General features: G+C 51.0%; 1 long non-coding RNA gene across 1 annotated transcript in view; it reads right to left on the bottom strand.

The window, feature by feature from the left end:
• LOC103692514 (uncharacterized) overlaps positions 1-11,829 on the bottom strand; it is a 40,088-nt gene extending 28,259 nt beyond the window's left edge. The window contains exon 1 of the long non-coding RNA XR_015620536.1: positions 6,040-11,829. This is a non-coding gene — a long non-coding RNA (uncharacterized LOC103692514). The remainder of the gene's footprint in view (positions 1-6,039) is intronic.
• Between the last annotated feature and the right edge of the window lie 8,818 nt (positions 11,830-20,647).

The following is a 20,647-nucleotide window of genomic DNA, read 5'->3' as shown; positions in this document are numbered from 1 at the left end:
TTCACATACACAAAGATTGAAACAAAAGAACAAGGGGGCCTTAACTGTACCATATTGTCCAGCACCAGGAGGCCCTGAATCCTTTCCCAGCATCAGAAGGGAAAGGGGAACAAAGCAGTCTTTGCATCATTTCTTCCCAACTTGGCTGGTTCCCTCCAAGTCCACTCACTCCCCCCGACCTAGAAGCTGTCCTTGTGTGGCATCCTATCACCTGATCTCTGCTGGGGCCCTGAGTCGAGAGACCCAGGCAGCCCATCCCTTCCCAGAGGACTCCAAGGATACTGCCCCAAAGTGGACCCTGGCACAGGCCAGTATATGTCCTTGTGTGCATATGTGTGCATGCATGTGTACGTGTGGCATGGGGATGGATGCTCCAAGGAGTCTCTGGAGCCCGTGGAGACCCTTGGCTAACACCAAGCACAATTCTCTAGGCCTTGTATGGGAATAACAAGGCCACACTTGGGCAGACAGATCGCCACGGGATTAAAAACCGCAGCAACAGAAGAAGCGGTTCTCATTGTGCTCCCCGGCACCGCCTGCTGAACGCCTGGACTCCGGGAGCCCTAAGTTCCTGCAGACTTGCCTGTTTCTAAAGCTTCTGTGTGGCTCCTGAGTCAAACCAACCTTTCTCTGATCAAGCACCAAGGAGCACCTCGTTCTAAGACAGAATTGATCATCAGTCAGTAGATAGATGGGAAGTTATTTCACCAATAAGTGCACTGTCAAGACGAATCCCTGTCCAATAATCTGTATCGAATGTGCTGCCTCTGCAGCTCAATACAATCCCTACAGCTGACGGGATGGCTCAGGGGGTAGAGGTGCTTGCTGCAAAGCTGATAAACAAAGCTTGTTCCCTGGATCCCACATGCTAGAAGGAGAGGACCAAGTCTTGTAAGTTGCCCTTTGACCTCTCCAGGCTCTCCTAGGAGCTTCTGTGCTACCTGTGGGCAAGGTGGGAGGCCCAGGCAGGAGGACCACTATGCTGTGCTCCATAGAAAGACTTTGTCTTGTTTGTAAAAATGAAAAACAAAACATCAAAAAAAAAAAAAACAAACCAAAAAACAAAAGAAAGAAAGGAAGGAAGGAAGGAAGGAAGGAAGGAAGGAAGAAAGAAAGAGGAAGAAAAAAGAGCTCTATTTTCTTCAAGTAAATTGGGATAGCCTGTTTGGATAAAGGCTTCATCAAAGAAGCAATCAGAAGGAAAACAAAAAAAAAAACAAAAATAAAAATAAAAAGCCCAGTGTGCTTGATTACAGCCCAGACAGCGAAATTTAACATAAAGAAGGAAGGATTCTTTCCTTTTCCTTAAGAAAAGAAAGTTTGTTGTTGTTGTTGTTGTGTTTTTGAGACACATTTAGCTCAGGCCGTACTTGAACTCCCTCCCTCTCAGATGGCTGACCTTGAAGTCCTGATCCTGCAGCCTCTTCCTACTGAGTTCTCACATCGTAGGTGTGGGCGGCCATATCTGCCGGCTTTTTTTTTTTTTTTAAAGATTTTATTTATTTATTATATATAAGTACACACTGTAGCTGTCTTCAGACACACCAGAAGAGGGCATCGGATCTCTTTACAGATGGTTGTGAGCCACCATGTGGTTGCTGGGAATTGAACTCATAACCTCTGGAAGAGCAGTCGGGTGCTCTTAACCACTGAGCCATCTCTCCAGCCTATCTGCCGGCTTTATTATTTTATCTTATTTTACTTTTATTTTCTGTGTGAGTTTCTTGCTTGTATGTTATATATGCAGACCAAATTTGTACCATGCATGTAGACGTCAGAAGAGGGCATCAGATCCCCTGGGACTGGAGTGACAGAATGTTATGAGCCACCATGTGGGTGCTGGGAACCAAACCCAGGCTCTCTCTCTGTAGGCACAGCCGGTGCTGTAACCACTGAGCGACCTCTGCACCCCGCCACGCCCTGTTTCTGCAGTGCTTTGAGTTGAACCCAAGACTGTGCATGCTAGGCAAGCATTCTACCAACCAAGCTGTGTGTGTGTGTGTGTGTGTGTGTGTGTGTGTGTGTGTGTATCTCAGTGTGTGTGTGTGTATCTCAGTGTGTGTGTGTGTGTATCTCAGTGTGTGTGTGTGTGTGTATCTCAGTGTGTGTGTGTGTATCTCAGTGTGTGTGTGTGTATCTCAGTGTGTGTGTGTGTGTGTGTATATCTCAGTGTGTATGTGTGTGTGTATCTCAGTGTGTGTGTGTGTGTGTATCTCAGTGTGTGTGTATCTCAGTGTGTGTGTGTGCACATGTGTATACATTCTTGTATGTGAAATCTGGGTCATCTCAGGCAAGTCAGAGAACAACCAGCGACAGCCTACCATCTGTTTGCCAGGCTACACAGTCCCTGAGCTTTTGAAATTCTCCTGTATCTGTTTCTCATGGGTTCTGGGGTTTGAACCAGGTCCTTACATTTATGTGCCATCCGCTGAGCCTTCCTTAATTCCCCTAGTGGATTATTTTTAAGGACTGATGGGTCTTCGCGTCTGGCAGCTGGCCATCAAGGTCTGTCGATCACATGATCACCATAGGATTAGCACCAGGTCCATAGACCAGGGACTAGAAGTCTTTTCTGCAGGAAGTCCATGGTGGAGGCCAGCGCCAACCCCCAACCCAACCAATGGGGTCCACAGATCGAATAGATCAGTGACCAACAGCCATTCACCTTGTGGTCCTGACTCTGCCCTCCTCCAACCCCTAAGCCTGAGTGATTCTTAATTTCATGTCTAATGAGTTTAGGCAGGCAGCATTAAAGCTGCTCCAAGTCCTAGTGTGAGGGGAATGTCCTGTGATCCCAGAACGTGAGACTCTGAGGCAGAAGGATTGCCAGTTTCAGGCCAGCCTGGGTTATATAAAAAGACCCTGTCTTAAAAAACAAAAATAACAACACCATGGCCCATAGGCTGGGAGACAGCGTGGTGATTAAGCACTTGCTACCCAAATATGGGGTCCTGAGTTCGGATCCCCAGAACCCACCTAAAGGCTGGGTCGCCATATTGGCCCACATGAAGTTCCATCCTTGGAAGGAAGAGACAAGAGATCCCCACAGTAATCTGGGCGACTAGGCTGGCCGTGTTGGTGAGCTCTGGGTTTGATTGAGAGGCCCTGCCTCACTGAGCCTTTGAGGATGAATCCCAGTGTCTGCCTCAGTTTCTTACATGCGCACACACACACACACACACACACACACACACACAGAGAGAGAGAGAGAGAGAGAGAGAGAGAGAGAGAGACAGACAGACAGACAGAGAGAGACAGAGAGACAGAGACAGACACAGAGAGAGAGACAGAGAGAGAGACAGGACAGAGACAGACAGACAGACACAAACACCCATAGAGAGAATGGAAAAAGGAAAACAAAAAACCTAAACAACACATCCTTGTCTGTCCTATTTATGTCTTGTCCATGTCTTGAGGGAATCTCTCTATCAATCATCCAACCATGGGTTCAGAGTCCCTGGTGTGGAGGGCTGACAGCACACGTTTCCTGGTCTTTGCAGCCACCTCTCAGGGCCTCAGCAGTGCCTCCTGTCATTCACTGGTCTCTTCTGCAGGCTCCTTCTCTGCTCTCCTGTCTCATGCAGTTGGAGGATGCCTGGGCTTGGCCATTGTTCTCTGCCCTAACAATCCTGTCCACTCTGGACTCTCGGCAACATTTAACCACAGACACCCAAAGTCACGCCCTATGCTCTAACAATTATCTGTGCAAAGTCCCAGGATATGTAGAGGAACATCACGCACAAAGCTAAGGTCCCATCTGTACCCCAACTTACACATGGTACACCTCTGGGGTCACCCCAGCTCCAAAGACAGCAACTCCCTCCTGCCAGAGCTCCAGATACACATGTACCACAGGCTATCCCATCCACCAGCCCAGCCTGCTGCCCCCACCCAAAGCAGACCCCCTTCAGGACTCCTCTACCTTCCAGACACACACATTGTTTCTAATCTCCTCCAAGTTACTCCACTGCTCTTGATTGTGCCTGATGTCCTACCTGGTGTCACTCAACCCTTGCTCACCAGAGTCCATGATCAACACAGCATCAGGAGTGATATATACAGGAGGGCAGTCCACACCATTCCTCTGTGAAAAACCTTCCTATGAGGTCTTGTCTCACAAGAGTCAAACCCCAAATGAACTTCCCCCAACTAACTCTAAGCCTGCTTTCTTTCTTTCTTTCTTTTTCTTAAAAACAGAAGGATGTTTTTGGAGACATAGTTTCAAATGTCAGGTGGCCTCAGATTCACTATGTAGCTGAGGATGGCCTTGAACTCTTGATCCTCCTGCCTCTGCCTCCCAAGAGCTGGGATCCCAGATGTGCACTGGCATACTTGTTTTCCTTCCTTCCTCTCTTCCTTTCCTTTTACACATAATCAATCAATCAATCAATCAATCAATTAATTTAGGTGAGGTGTGTGTGTGTGTGTGTGTGTGTGTGTGTGTGAGAGAGAGAGAGAGAGAGAGAGAGAGAGAGAGAGAGAGAGAGAGGGAGAACACAACTTGGAGGTGTGTGGCAACTTTTGGGAGTCAGTTCTCTCCTTCTACCCACTGACCTGCTTCATGGTGACCTTTGAAACATTATTCAGCTTTCCTGAACCTCAGTTTTCTCATCTGTAATGTGAGCAATGGAGTATCTCAGCCTTTCATTCCAGTCTTTAGTCTTCCCTGAATGGGCAGCACATCTTGCTGGCACTACTGTGGTAACCCTGAACATAGATCCTCCCTCCCTCCAGGGTCTCTTCCTTGAGGGACAGTGACAGACAGGGCAGCATAGTCACCCACCTACTTGCTTATTTATAAAGCCCACATGTGGAGGTCAGAGGACTGGTAGAAGTCAGCTTTGTCCCTTGGTCATGTGGCTTCTGGGGACTGAATTCCAGCCATCATGCTTGGTGACAAACACGCTCACCCTGAATGGTCTTGCTGGTCTCAGGTTTCCCTTTCAGTTCCATTTTGTTATGTTTTGCTTTGTTTTGATTTTGTTTGAGACAGGGTTTCTCTCTTCAGTTCTTACAATCCTGCAGCTTGAAATGCAGGACAGACTGGTCTGAACTCAAGGAGATCCACCTGCCTCTGTCTCCCAAGAGCTGGGACTAAAGGCCTGCACCACCTCGGGCCTGTGCCACCTCGCTTAGCCTTCTTTTTCTTTTTGACACATGACCTCATATGGTCCAGGCTGCCCTATTGTGTAATTGAGGTTGACCTTAAATGTCCGATCCTCCTGACTTCCTGAGGGTTGCTGGGCAAGTTTACTCAGTGCTTGGGGTAGAACCTGGGGCTCAGAACAGGGCTCAGTAATGCTCTGTCAATCAAGCTGTATGCCATGCCCTTGCCCCACCAAGTACTCATTTCAATTCTCCAAAGGGACATAGAAGGAAAATAGTTCTCTTCTAATTTAAACATCAGTGCAGACACCTGATTTCTCGTGTATGTACCCGAAGGAGTCCACCCCATTACTCAGGAAAGGGAAGGCGACCCACGCACAACAGAGGGGGACAACCTGGTTTTAAAAACATCCTGGAGTGGGGGGGTTAGGAGGGAGATGCAGGGGTGATAAGGGCAGAAATAGGTTACTTACTAATCAGAGCTCAGCTGAAGACTGGCCCCCCCAGGGTTGGGGATTTAGCTCAGTGGTAGAGCGCTTGCCTAGGAAGCGCAAGGCCCTGGGTTCAGTCCCCAGCTCCGAAAAAAAGATCCAAAAAAAAAAAAAAAAAAAAAAAGACTGGCCCCCCAAGAGGGATCCACTCTAAAGGACATTATAGACCCACAGAACAAGCCTGGGGATCGTTCCACAGAGCAAGATCCCCCACGGAGACACTTCCAAACATGGATCCTGCAGGGACGACTCATAACCACCCAGGTCCTGTCCTGCCTCTGCTATCCTGTCTGCTCACAGCCATCTGCTACAGAGTTTCCAGCATACAAGGAGCTGCAGGCCGAGCCCCACCTCCTCTTCTACCAGAAGAAAGGCTGCTCAATATGCTGTCAGAAAACTTGGAAAGCATTGATCCCTGGCCAGAAGAGATAGGAACACTTACCCGGCTTCCGGCTGAAGCTGAGTCTCTCTCACCGTGAGGGAACGTGTTGGGACAGAAACCACTTTGGGTCACTGGAAGCTAAGGAGGCAAAGAGGCAATGCAGTTAGGAAGATTAAAGCAGTTCAAGGTCAGGGGCACACTGTGGTGACTGTCAAAGCTCCTACCTCTGTCCTGCCTCCACCAAGAGGTCATACATCTCCACCTTCTCTCCCCAGGAGGGATGCCTTCCCTTGCTTTCCCTTAAGGGATTGCAGTCCTGGGCCACCGAAGGACCCTGCACCTTTAACAACGATATGAATATAGACTGGTGTCTCTGACAGAAGGGTTAACCTTTCAGAAGAACTGAGAGTTGGTTCAGAGGTGACACAGGTGGGCTCTAGGGACTCAGTAAGATCAGCTGGGTTCCTTGCGAACCCGTTGGTCTGGTCTGGGTGGCTGGTGGGTCAAGGACAGCAGGAACGTCACAGACAGGCTCCAAGCTTTTCACAGTTCTTATTTTTCCTGCAGATTAAACCCAAGTCTCCCACGTGGGAGTCAAATTCTCTCTCCACTGGAGATTACACTGAGTTACATCCCCAGCCCTCTAAAGTTTTGTTTTGTTTTTTAATTAATTTGAGATAGGCGCTCACTAAGTTGCCCAGGTGACCTTGAACTTTTAGTCTTCCTGCCTCAGCCTCCTGGGTAGCTCGAATCGCAGGCAAAGGCCCACCACCCCCAGCTCCGTTGTATAATTTTATCACGAGCTAGGCCATCTGACTCCTGTTGTGTGTTTAGAAGCAGCTGCTCACGAGGCCTGTTGATGTGAAATAACCAAAATGTGCCTGGTATGATTTCACACACCTTTAATCTCAGGACTTCGGAGGCAGAGGCAGGCAGATCTCTGTGAGTTCAATACCAGCCTGGTCTACATAGTGAGTTCCAAGCCAGGCAGGGCTGCGTACTGTAACCCTGTCTTAAACAAACACACACACAAATCCTATCATATGGGGGCAGCCTAGACTCTCAGAGACTTTGAATGGGCCATTTACAAGATTCTGACCGCAGGACAAGCTGACCTTTGGATCCCAAACAGGAGACTGGGGGTGATGGGGAGAGGCGCATTAAGGCATTGAGGCTGCGGTCATATCTTGGGGCACTTGAGATGCTAGTTACATAGAAATGTCAAAATAGCATTAGAAAAAGAAAGGCATGATTTAAACACTGAAATGGAATGCTTTGCTCACACACTGCCGAAGCCTGGTGTAATTGTGCTATTTACTCAGAGTGCAAGGAAAACACTCCAAGCCCGGGAGAAGCACTTCACCCATAGCAGACAGCCTCTCAACAAGATGCCCAAGAACACAACCACAGAGATGGCCACAGGAGCTGTGCGAAGGAGAAGCTGAGCCCTGGGATTCCTGTCAGCCAGCAACTCTTCCTCTCCAGGACATGGACCAAGAAGGAAAAGTCAGGAGCTACCCGGAAGCTCTGTCATCCGGAGAGGCTCCTGTGACCTGGTCTTTGTTCCTCTCTCGTGAGGAAGTGCAATGCTATGGATTCTGCCCCTTTGAGTGGGGGATCAACCCCGGAGCCTCGTGGGAGCTAGGCAAGTAGCAGTTCACTGAGCTCCCTTGTGACCTGTCTGTTTTCCTTTTTTGCAAGAGTCTCACTATACAACTCATGATGGCCTTGAACTTTGCTGACAGACCAGGTCGGTCTCAGGCTCCCGTCAGGCACGATGCTTCAGGCCCTATCATCCCAGCTGCTCAGCCTAGCATGTGGAGGGAAAGCAAGACCGTTCGCCATCCTTCTGCATCAATCTCTCAAAGGCTAGGACTAGAGGAACAGTTCACCAACCTCTGTACACCCGGGTTGACCTGGGAGCTTGTGCGTACCAGAGAAACATTGTATCGACTGAGCTACATCTCTAGCCTTCCTCCCACATTGACTTAAATATTTTCTGACATTTATTTACTGATGAGTTTGTTTAGTATGAATGTGGGGGCACTATTGTGCTGTGAGTGTGGGGATGACAGGACAGTTTTTGGGAGTCCTTTCTCTTCCACTATGTGGATCTTGGAGCTTAGATCTAGATCACCAGGCTTACTGGCAAGCATCTTTGCCTACCAAACCACTGACACCCTTCCTGTTGACTTCTAAAGGCATGGAGACCTTGCTTCCCATACCTTTTTCATACTCCCATGAATCGCTCATGGTAGATAGTCAACCGATTATTCTTTCTTTGTTCTCTTCTTTATTTAGGTCTAGGGATGGAACCCAAGGCCTTGTGCAGGCTGGGCAAGTGTTCTAATCCAGAAATGCAACCTCAGCTGCCAGTACATTCTTTGTGTTAAACTGAATTGTAAAGAGGGTACAGCTGAGTGTCAGTGGCTCGTACCTGTAATTCCAGCACTCGGGAGGCATGCTTTTGAAATCCTGAGGATTGATTCGAGTTCAAAGCCAGGCAGCCGATGACACAGTATGAAACCCTGTCCCAAGGGGACTGGTTCGGGGTGTGGTATGGGGGAGGGGAATTCCAATCTGTAGAAAATGTAATGATTTTGCACCATCAGTGAATTAAACAGGGCCAGGGAACTGGCCTAAAGTGCTCACCACCAAACCTGACTACTTAAGTTCAATCCCTAGAAGCCACTGGATAGAAGACTTAGAACTGACTCTGGCCATTCATCTCCTGATCTCTATGCACGAGTACCCTCTGACACACTCACACAACACTCTAACAACGAATGAAAATAATTTTTAAAGCAAGTAAAAATAAAAACTGGTTTGCTTATTGGTCACATATAAGGTGGCTCTAAGTTTCTTGGTTGATTCTCTGTAACCCTGTCAAGGTCACCTAGATCTCAGCAGGGGTCTGGCAGCTCTCTGCATCTGCAGTCCACTCAGGTTGCTATAGAATACAGACTCCCACTTCGACCTAAACCGGAAGTGACCAAGACACGAGCATCTAACGCAGACACTGGAGTCTGTAAAGAGTGTTTTATCACAGGGAAGCAAGACAATCTGATTTAAGCAAATGGGCTGATTCCTAGAGGATTGCAGTAATTCACCTCTGAAGGTCATCAAGGCGAGTTAGCGACAAGGAACCATTTGGGAAGAAACAGGGACCTCTCTGGATACAAAAGTGAGCTGAGACTCCCAACAGATATTGCCAAAGACAGAAATATCTTTCGATCCTTGAAGGAGAAGTTGACGGGGTAAGAATGGCACTAAAGCTGGTCGATGATCCCTGTCCGCGTCAGTGCTTGTCTTTTTGATATTCTGCAAGCACGATGTCTACAGAGCCCCTGAAACTCGGCAGAGGCTGAGTTCAGGACCTGCTTTGGCCACTCTATAGAATGATAGACCTTTCTTGGGAATATTGCTAAATTTCCGGTAATCGCTAATGCACAAATGACAGGTCAGATCGGCTCTAAGAACCGCGGTGGAATTCCCACAAATAAACCACATTGCATCGCAAAAATAAAATGACTCAGGAGGTGACACAGATATCAAACAGCTCCAGATATTTCTAAGCAAACTTCTTGTTCTTGTTCTTGAAAGAAAAAATAAAAAGAAAGAAAGCTATTGTCTGCCTCAACTCACCGGACCATGGAAAACTGAAAACCCCTTTCTTGGAAACCGGCTTGCCGGGCGGAGCGCCGGTTCCATTTCCTTACCGTGTCCTTGGGAGCCACCTGCTGGCCAAAGTCTGAATTACAGTACCAATAACCAGACAGCGAGCCGCCAGACCCAAGTGGCCCTGATTTTCCAGAATTGCAGAGGAGGAACTATAAAAGCAGCAGAATGGCTTCTCCCCTTGGCACGTTGCCCAGTGACAGTTGTAAACCAGGGGCGCTGCAGAGGCGCTCAAAGGGAGTGAAGCGGAATTGTCTCGTATTCACCCAGCCTTGCTCCCACGCCTGTATCCCCTCCAGATCCCCAGTTTCTTTACCTTGTCCTCTGTCACCATCGGGGTACCCGGTGGGTCCAGCGCTGATGATCTCAGGTCAGCCCTGAGCCTTCCGTGTCCTTGGGAAAGTCAGCTCTCCTCTGGAGCTCTCTTCCACTCTGAGCTCAGCTCAGAGTTTGGGTGGATAATTTCCAGAGGCTTAGTCTAGAGAGTCTCAAAGTTACTGTGCTTTGGGCCCTGGGGGTTAAAGTTTAAGTGCATGAAAAGAATGACAAAGCTTGATCCTTTGTCAGATCTGCAGAAGACAGACAGTGGGGAAAATGCTGACCAGGGACAGATGAAGTACTGCAGGCCTTGGATAGCATTAGCAACTTAGTATCTTTCCCTGTGACCCCTGCCTCTGCCTGACTCCCAGAGTCTGGGCGCTGCCTCTTCACAGGGTAACCTCCACCAGCATCTCATTGTCAGGAGGAAGCCAACCTCCTGTAGCTGTCAACTCTCGGAGTCCCTAGACTGACCACTTGGTTCTGCCTGAAGGGTAAACCTCTTCTGGAGAGCCACCTCACCCTGCGTCCTTGGCAGGGAGACACAACCGCAATGCTGTCCTGTCCTGGGCTGAGCAAGAGGGATCCCTGGTGTCAGTTCTGGGACAGCCACAGGCCTGACCAGTCCCTAAAACTGATTACATCAGCACAGACACACCGGGGTCTGCTGGCCCTGCTACTTTGGTTAACTCAGTACCTTCTCCCCAACTTCCCTCCTCCTCCTCCTCCAACCCCCAGCACAATGCAGGCCTCAAGGGCAGCCTGGGAGGAGGAGACCCTCAACCCAAAGCTGGAAAAGACGGACACAGGGCAATATGTCTTCCCGCGTGAACTTCGGGGTCCAGGACAGAGAGGCCCAGCCTCCGAAGTGTCTCACGACGGCCAGCTCAAGGGTGTGCAGCATGCCATGACTTCCTGCTTTGCCTGGGAGACCAGGAATGGGCTCCTGAGTAACAATTTCAAGCTATTTGCCCAAATACTTTCCCCACCGTTTACAATTCTGGGTAGAAGATGCCTCCTGAACCCCTGAGGCTTCCCTCTCTGTTTCCAGGCCTTGCTTCCTGACACTAAAGCCCATATTCTCACCCAAGAGGGCCAGAGGCTCTGGACCCCACCCACATTCACTGGGTTCCTTTCCCTCTGCAGAGGAAACCGGACTTCGCAACCAACTTCAACCTTCTGCCAATGGTACGCTGCTGCGGGGCGCGCAAATCTTTGCCCACCACTTCCAAGCCTTTCTTGCCACAGGCTGTCCCAGAGAAGCCAAAGAAGAACATTCAAGAATAGGGTCCCAGTAGGTCCCTTCGCCTCACCTATCAGATGCCTTAGTTGAAAACACCATCCTTACCCCCCAAACAAGAAGGCAGCCTTGTCTTCCAAGCTGGTGTCTCAGAGCAGAAGATCCAAAACCGGTGCCCGGACACAGGTTCCCCGGTCTGGTCCCAAGCCCTCCTAACCCTTCTGAGGGTCTTCTTGTTCTCCACTGGAGTTTCCTCTAAGCATGCCCCACACTTGGGTGTGCAGTCGCAAAGCAGCTGTGGAAATGGTCGGTCCGAGGATGCGCAAAGCCACTGGAGTTAACAGCCACCAGGCGCAGAACTGCTCATTTATCATCCTCCCGTCGCCGGGGAGGGTTGCCTCCTGCCCCCAGCCCTGACTCTAGTGAAGTATTGTCTTCCAGAAAAGGTGGTCTAAATAAAGCCAGGGACTCACTCGCTGCACCAATCAGCGCCGCCGTCCGGTAGGGTCTACCCGGCGCGGGCTACGCGCAGCCGCCAGGAGGTGGCCGTCGGGACGCGGGTGCGGGCAGAGCACTGCGCCCGCCCTGAGCAGTGGTGCAGGGTCTCTGCATCGCCGCCGCTGCTGCAGCCCCGCAGCCGTCAGCACTGCTGACTTGGCCCAGGAGGGGAGGGCGGGGGTGGGGGGAGGAGGGCCTGCAGCAGTCTGGGCTCCAACTGCCCCTGCGCAAGAAGCCTGGGAGAATCTAGCTTCAAGGGCTTGGCTGGCCAAGGCTAGGGTAGAAGAGCTGGAGAAAAGGGCCCTGAGTCAGCGCTGGTGCAGTTGGGTGTCCCGGGAGCCAATGCACACTCCCTCTGCCTTGACCAGAGTGTACTGGTTTTAGCATCTTACTGCACCCCCCACCTGATTCAGGGATACTGCGCTCGCCCCATTTCCCCTCATTAGCGTCGCTGTACTGTAATTCACTACTCTCTAAGCACTCTAGATGATGCAGAGAAAGAGGGAGAGAGAGAGAGAGAGAGAGAGAGAGAGAGAGAGAGAGAGAGAGAGAGCACTAGCTCTAGGTCTACTCAGAGCCCTATAAGTCTCCACTTGGAACACTGGGTGAAGCAAGGCCATGAGATCTGAGGCACCCTCCCCCAAGTCTGGCTGTCTCTTGTAGGGGTCCCAGGAGATGTGAAGGTTATCCCCACCTGCCCTGGAATTTTTGTTTGAGAAACCTTGGCGACATGGGCTCTCCCAACTCATCTCCCCTCTCAGCAGTGGCTCTCTGTTCTGCTACTGAGAGATAGAGCTGTCTAAGGAGGCAGAGGGCCAGCAGCCTCCTCCCTGTCTATCTCTCTGAAGCCATTGTGCCAGCTTGCCTGTATACTTCCCCTCCAAGCAGTTTGGTGTGGTCACTTTGGCTCTGACAGTGCCTGTCTAAGGCCAGACCTTTTGCAGTGAGATGCTTAGAGAAGCCCTGGTCGGTGTGTACTGTTACTTTCACAGGCCTTAGCAGTATCAGAGTGCTAGGCCCTGGGGTCACCTGCTTCCCCTCAGAAGTCCCTGTACCATCTGATGTCCCTTTAGGGGGCCAGTGGACCCCTGACAGCATTTGCCCTGCAGCTGATATTGCAGGCTTCTCCCTTGGCTAATTCCCCACAGAAAGGGCTCTCATTCGTCATTCCTGCCTCCTGGAGGCACAGACTGGAGAACTGTTTGCCTGGGCACACCTGCCTCATTCTTTTGCCCTCCCCCAGGTTGGGGAGGTCACAGAGATGTCCATCTCAGGGATGGGGGAGAATGATCAGTCCAGAGCCAAATGACATGCCCCAGCAAATTCTGGGGTTGTGGGCGGAGCCAGGACAAGCTAGAATCAGGCCTAGTGACATAAGGTCCATCTTAGGCAGTATGGGACAATGATCTTAAAAAAAAAAAATGGAGACTCTAATGACATGTTCAGATGCATTGGGCTGGCTCAAAAACAATCGCACCTAAGAATTAAAGTTGTCGATTAATTAATGATTAATGTTGATTAATCAAAGACAGTTTTGGATATACAGGGAATGCATTTTGAAAAAAAAAAAAAAAGAGCTAAGAATGGTCTGAGCTCAACCCCTACTGCTTTTCCAGGCAGGATAAGTATGCGGTCCAACTCCCCATAAAATATTTGTCTAGAGGTGCACACTTCCCTGAAGACTGCAGTGCACAGTGTGCGCTTGGTGCACGCCAGCAGCCCCCTGCGGAGTACAGACCCAGAACACCCTGCAAGCACCCATGGAGGTCACCTCCCTCCACCAGTTCAGCAGTTAACTCGGACTGCTGTTTCAGAGGCTGCCCGGGTAATTTATATCTGAGAGGTTTGCTGCATAGCTTTTGAACTGAAGTTTTATGAGACCTAGGGTTCCCCCCCCCCCCTCTGGTCGAAAGAGGAATCACAAGGAACCGAGTCCTTCAGTGCCAGACAGATGTTGGCACTTTGTGACATCACCCCCAATGCAGACCTGGACCCAAGTACTGTGTGTCTGGGATGCCACGCCAGCAGTACCAGCCTGGAACTTTGCCAGCTGGCACCTCAGCTTTGGGGTGACGCACTGGCTGGGCACACAGAAGTCTGGGTACCAGAGACACAGCTCGGGTGTCTCGGGGTGCTTGGACCTTTCTCAGAAAGAACCCGTAACCAGAGTGCATTTCTACCCATTTTTGTGCGGGGTGACTCCATCTAGGGGAACTCTCTGTGGGGCCCCTCCCCCACTTCCCAGCGCCCGCCAGTCGGTACTTTTTGTCAGCCAAAGGGGTTTCGTCCTTCCTTTCACACCGAAGCCTCTACTCCAGGAAGAGCAAGTCATCCTTTTTGAGTTTCCCTCCTGCGCTCCTCTCAGTAAATCCAGGAAAAAATAAAAGCTGCACCCCGGGCCGTGCCCAGTAGCAAGGCCATGAAGGCTGACTCTGCATCCCCAGGTGCAAGCTCTGCTGAAGATCACACAGCTCAGACCAGCCTTCCCCAGCTCCATTGCACATGGCTTAAAGAGCCAGCGTGCCACATGTGCGAGGCGGCAGATGACATGCACCCGGGCAGGACTGAGCCCAAACTCATCAGGAAGTCCGCAGGGTCCCCGCCCCCAGCGCGTGAGAAAGAAACTAGCGGAGAAAGTGCGGCCCGATTGTGTTTTGGGTTCGCCCGGGGCCGAGTGCATCCCAGGACAAGGTACCCGACGAGCTGACCCACCCGGGAGTGGGCACCCCTCTTCTCCCTCCACCCCACCTCCAGCCACCTCCTCCCACTGCAGCCACTGCTGAGGTTCTGCAGTCACTTGAAGGAGAAAGATTTCGCAGTACGGCATTGGCATTCTTAAAGCTGCAGTGTCCAAATTCTCCTTCAAACCCCAGCTGTCCCCGACATCAGCTTACTTACCGGGTCCTCTGCAGAGGATGGGTGGGCAAGGAGACGAGGCTGTGGAGGGGAAGCTTGGAGCAGCCCTGCAGGTGGGGAGCAGACGCCCAGACTCTGGCAAGGGTAAAGAGAGAGGAGACTGTACCGAGAGCCTCCGCAGTTAAACCAGGTTGCTCGCTGGGACTGCAGCGAAGACCGCAATGGAGTAGTTTGGGGTTTTTGGTGTTTTTTTTTTTTTTTTAATCATAAATCCCCATCATGATTTCCTCCACAAACTTAAATTTTCTACAGCTAATTAAAACACAAGATGCACACGTGAAACCCACACGAGAAAGAACACCCCCCCGCTTTTTCACCCCAAAGAATTGAAAATAGCATTTTAAATTATTTTTAAATTGACTCCCGCGAGCAACTGACTCAGCTTTTGCTATGCTGCTAGGCTGGCAAGCCATGCAGGAAGGAGCCTGGATGGAGTTCATTGAGATCAGAGTTTCTGCAAAGTGCAGGGAGAGAGAGGACTCCGGCTCCTCAGGGGAGAAGGCTTTTTTGAAAACCGAAAGAGGCAACTACTACCTAAGCAGGCGCGTCACCCAGCTACAGCACACCCATGCCCGGGAGTTACCTCTCTCTCCTGCTCAGCTGCTGGACCGTTGGGGTGGCTGGCAAGTTGCAGACTGCTGCTGGAGAGGCAGGACCCAAAATCAAAGTGTCAGCTGGGTGCAGGGACTTTAGTACTGCGGGCGGGGCTGGTCTCTCCGCATCCTCCCACCCCTCCCCAGTTTAATTTAAACCCCTGATACCGCAGGATGCCCACTCCCCCGTAGGCAGGTCTCCAGAGCCGTCTGGGGCTTTGTTCTGCCTTCCAGACTTGCTCACCTGGAGATGGAGATGAAGAGGAGGGAGGGTGGAAGATCCTTTGGAATCCTGGAGCTTCGTGTTCAGAGCTGAGGCAAAGGTGACAAGTGACAGGTGGCCCTCAGCGCTTTCTCCCAGAGGGGGAAAAAAGACGGCTCCTCTCTGCCCACCAGCAAATTCTCGACAGTTCTGGAAGCACCTGCTTTCCCATTCTCGATAAAAATAAAAAAAAAAAAACAAAAAACTAAAGCCTTGCGTGCACACGAGATGTGGAAGGAGGGCCACTAAGTGCCACTTTTACCCTGAGGAGTCTTTGGTTTCTGGAGTTTGTGCTCCTGCCTCCGTGTGAGTCAATATCATCTAAGATTGAGGCAGGGATTTAATTGAGAAAGTTCCAGGAGAGAATACACTTTAAATGCAGATATGGTTAAATAGCTCATCCTGCTATGAATCCGCAGGGGAACGCTCAGAACAGACACACGGAGAGATGGCAGAGGGTGAGGGGGAAGTAGGTATTCTCAGGTTTTAGATTCATTATAAACTCAGAGTATGAGAAAGGACAGTGAAGGAGAAAGTGTGCTTATGTGTGGATGTCTGCATACGTGCATGTGCACACATGCACACGAGTGCATACATTCAGGAAGGAAAAGTAAAACTTGCCCCTTTTAAAAAAAAACCTGCTCAGTAGAAACAATTGCACCAACTCTGCTCCAGTCCTGAGGGAAGAGACCAGGAGGGGCGCCTCTGCAGACTGCAGTCTGCATCCTGCCTGGGATACCGCCATGCTACTGCAGTGCACCATGGCCGACGGGCACAGCCTTGTGCCAGCGCCCTTACCCACCTTCCTGTACAGCATGCACTTTGCTGGAGGACACAGCCCAGGACCGCCCAGGACCAGTCGGATACACCCTCTTCTTCCTCATAGCTCTCCTTCCTTGTCTCAGGGTAGGGGAGCTGCAGAGACCCCTGAGATGTCATAGCAGAAGAGACCCCAGAGAGTCTAGAGCCAAATCTTTCCCCTTTGTTGGTTTGGAAACCCAAGACCTGAGAATTGCCAGGGCTCCTTCAAGGTCACTTGGCCAATGAGTTGCAGCCTGAAGTTAGACCCTGGGGCCTTGGGGTTCTTGGTCCTCTAAGGCTCTTGGTGTTTCCATCATCAGACCCTTGTGAGTGAGTGATCTGCCTTGGCTATGACCTCAGATGACCTTGACACTCACACCCCACTATGCTACACAGATTACACCAGGAAACGATATATGACCAATTACATGCAAAGCCAAGCCTAGGAACGCCGACTCTCTGAAAGCAGGAGATTCAAGCATCTGTCCTGTGACCGAGGGCGCAGTCAGTCACATGCCGATCTAACACAGCACTTTCTTGGTTTCCATCACAGGTGAAACCCACAACGTTGCCTACACCGGTGTCTTTAGGCTTTCCTGAAACTGACCACAAACGTGGAGGCATACAGCAACACGGTTGTACGGTCCCCCATTCCAAGGGGCCAGAGTCTAAACAGAGGAGTGGGCAGGGAATTTGCCTCAGAAGCTGTGAGCAGACTGGGGTAGGCCCAGCCTCTCTCTACAACCCTGGGGCCCTCCTGCCTTATCTATAGCAGGGTAGCATCCCCCTCTCTGAGCTCCTGCCCCTTTCCTTTTATAATAGGGGTTCAGGGATACCCTACCCGAGATGACCTCTTCCCTAGCTCCTTCATTTAAAAAAATTATTATTTTTATGTGTATGTGTGCATTCTTGCATGGGTTTATGTGCAAATGTGCACCACATGCACGAGGAATGAACTCCCAAAGGTCAGAAGAGGGCATCAGATCCCCTGGATCTTGGGTTATAGGCAGCCCTGAGCCACCGACTAGAATCTGGGAACAGAACCCAGTTCCTCTACAAGATCATTAAGTGCTTTAAACCACAGAGCCAGCTCTCCAGCCCCTCTCGGTCCTTAATTTAATTATATCTGCAAAGACCCTTTTTCCCAAGCCAGGACAGACTCTCACATTCTAGCTAGACCTCTCTTTGCCTGGCCAGAATTTATCTCTCTGCACCTTGCAATGCTTATCCCGCCCTTCCCCAAAAAAGGAATGGCAGTGAAATGGCTCAGCCCTACCCCATCACTGTCTTTACCAGGATAGTGACCCTGGTCACCCATGGTCACCCCATGGGTGAAACCACATGTCAGCCTTTCTTGTGTTTTTGGTATTGACTCCCACGACACAGGCACTGCCGTCACCCCAGTCGGTACTAAGGGAAACTAAGGCACGAAGGGGTTTGGGCCATATGGGTACTAGCGGCAGGCTCGAGGTCATCTGCTCTTTCCCCACTTCTGCTTTACGATGCCCGCGCTGCCAACGCTCCTCACTCAACTTTCTGGTGGTGGTTTTCACACCTCTGACATGCGTCTTTCACGGGGGCATTTTGGACCTATGCTCTGTGCTGGTCCCACTCATGGTTTCTTCCTCTGCTGCCCTCACTGGCCACGACTTTTTACAGATGGACCACTGCACAGTGTCCAAGGTCACGTCAAGCCCGAGAGTAGAAGAAAATTGTCCCTGCACCCTGAACTTGGTCAGCTGGGATTAGCAAGACCCAGAATCCCATCTGGATGGGAACTCTGCCGGGGTAGTTCTGAACCAGAGGCGACAAGCCACAATCTTCTCTGCCTCTTCCTCCTCCTCCTCTTCCCCCTCTTATTCTTCTTTCTCTTCCTCCTTCTGTTCCTCATCTTCCCTTTCCTCTTCCTTCTCTTCTTCCTTTGGCCCTCCTCCTCCTCCTCCTCTGCCTCCCCACCCCCTATAACGCAGGCAATGGAACACTGGGCTTCTCACAGTCTAAGCAGGCGGCCCACCACCGAGCCGTATCTCCAGACCCAGCCATTCACCTTGAAACAATAGCAAAAGCAGAAATGGAGGGGCAGTCTTTTGGACGGCATAGTTAGATATACCAGATTTCTCCTTGGCCCCTAAATCTTTTGCCCCCAAAATTATACCTTGATATGAAGACAAACTGTGCCTGGTGATGTAGGCCAGGGAGAGAGCGGAGATGTGCACACGGGGGTCAGAGGCAGCCATGGTGGCTTACCACACGTCCAGGTTGGTAGTGGAGAAAGTAACATGGGTCATTTACCTTCCTGCTGAGCCTCAGACTTTCCTCCACCGACACAAAACCAGAAAGGGGAACAACATGGCGGTAGCCGGCAGAAGATAAAGGCTCTCTTAGGACCTTTACTTTGATGACCACACACACGGAGATCCCTCTGCTCTGAGGACATAGGGGTGACAAAGCCAAACACACGCATCCTTGGTGAGACCCCTTCCACCATAACGAAGGGTTCGGCCCCAGCTACGGACCGCTCCTGATGTGCAGAACCGTGCATGTCCGAGGAGCAGACAGGCCAGCTTCTGCCTGCACCTTTGGGGTTCCCCTTTTGCTCATTGTTTGATTTAAGCTATGTACAGAGCGGAGAAGAAAACAGTTCTGCCCACAGTCTTTGCTGCTGTTTCTCTTGTCCCCAACCCAACTAAAGTGCAGCTGGCATTTCCTTGCTGGTTAAATGGTTCTGCTAAGAGGTTGGGAGGTAGCAGACTTCTGGGAACATTCTTCCCAAGGGGGTCTGTGTTTAACAGAAGAACAAAGGCATTTTAACTACAAAAGGAATGGTGGGTGCATCTTCAAGCCCCAGTAGCCAAATGGAAGCTATTTTTATCACAGGGCAGCCTTCCAGGGCCCTTGAGTGCCTCCTTGTGCATGTGCCTGCATTTCTTCGTCTGCACCAAAATGTCCCCCGAACCTGCCTTTCGCTGGCAGATTGTCTTCCTGTCTCCCGGCCACGGGACAGTTGTTTCATCCGCACTGAGCCCCAACCAAGCAAGGAGCAAAATAGGGCCTCATAGCACTTGCAAATAAGTGGAGAAGAAGCCTTCTGGTCTTTTCTCTGAGGCTGGGTCAAACTGTTCATTTCTAGGCAAATCTATGCCCTCGCCCTGCTTGCGAAATTCTCATGGGTCACTGAGAGAGGAAGCTGCTTCTTAAAACTCCGCGTCACAGCTGTTGGACACAGACACAGAGGTATCCCCTGCTGTGTCCTCACGCACAGGCTGGGAATGTTGGCTCCTGCAGCCCCCACCTCTGCAACCCCCACCCTTCAAAATGGGCCCTCGGAGGCTTAGGAAGGCCTCAGCGAGGCCAAAGGCTGTAAGACATAGCCTTCATACAGTTCTGCCCCTCCCCGCAAGGGCTTCCTTTCATATCTCTGCTCCTCACACATTTTGTCACAGTCCCCTCAACAAACGATAGTGACAGTCATAGACTTATCATGACTACTTCCCGGCTGGCCCCAATGCCTGTGTTTTTGCCGGTGTCTGCTGCTGTATCAGAGCACCCTGGGCTGGACAGATGAGACAGAAACCTCTCCGTCTCACAGTTCTGGGTTTAGTAATGGGAGAGGAAGGCGTTGGTTCAGATGCTCCCTCCTGAGGCTGCTCTGCTGGCTTGAAGCTACGTAGCATCTTCTTCCAGAGTACTTTTTGGATGTCCCTGTCTGTCCGAATCTCTTTGTAGAAGACAAGAGTGCTGAGAGATCCAGGCCTATCCTAAGGACCTCTGTTGAACAAAAACAAAAATCTGTTGGAAGTTGGTCTATAGGTTGGGCACTTGGGGTTAGGGCTTCCAGGGATGAATGAAGTTTTCAGGAAAAGTAGCTCGTTTTTCTTTCATTTAAAAACTCCTCTCCCAAACCCCGTGGGAGAGAGACCTCACCGCCTGGTCAGGTGGGCACTCCTGAGGCTGCAGAGCGGAGGAGACCACCAACACTGCCCACCCCTGCCCACATCCCTGGCCCAAGAGGCAACTGTATAAGGCCTCTGGGTTCCCGTAGGGGAGCGCCCAGGAGCGGCAGGACCCCTGCGCCTGAGACACCGCCAGAACCTGAAGGAAACAGACCGGATAAACAGTTCTCTGTACCCAAATCCCGTGGGAGGGAGAGCTAAACCTTCAGAGAGGCAGACACGCTTGGGAAACCAGAAGAGACTGCACTCTGCGCACATCCAGACGCCAGAGGAAAACACCAAACGCCATCTGGAACCCTGGTGCACGGAGGCTCCCGGAAAGAGCGGCGCAGATCTTCCCGGTTGCTGCCGCCGCGGAGAGGACTTAGGCAGTACCCCACGAGCAAACTTGAGCCTTGGAACCACAGGT

Source organism: Rattus norvegicus, chromosome 5 (genome assembly GCF_021556685.1).
Source record: "Rattus norvegicus strain SHRSP/BbbUtx chromosome 5, alternate assembly SHRSP_T2T, whole genome shotgun sequence".
Taxonomy (NCBI): domain Eukaryota; kingdom Metazoa; phylum Chordata; class Mammalia; order Rodentia; family Muridae; genus Rattus; species Rattus norvegicus.
Note: the sequence above shows the minus strand (reverse complement) of the source record. Positions and strands in the feature narration are given on the sequence as shown.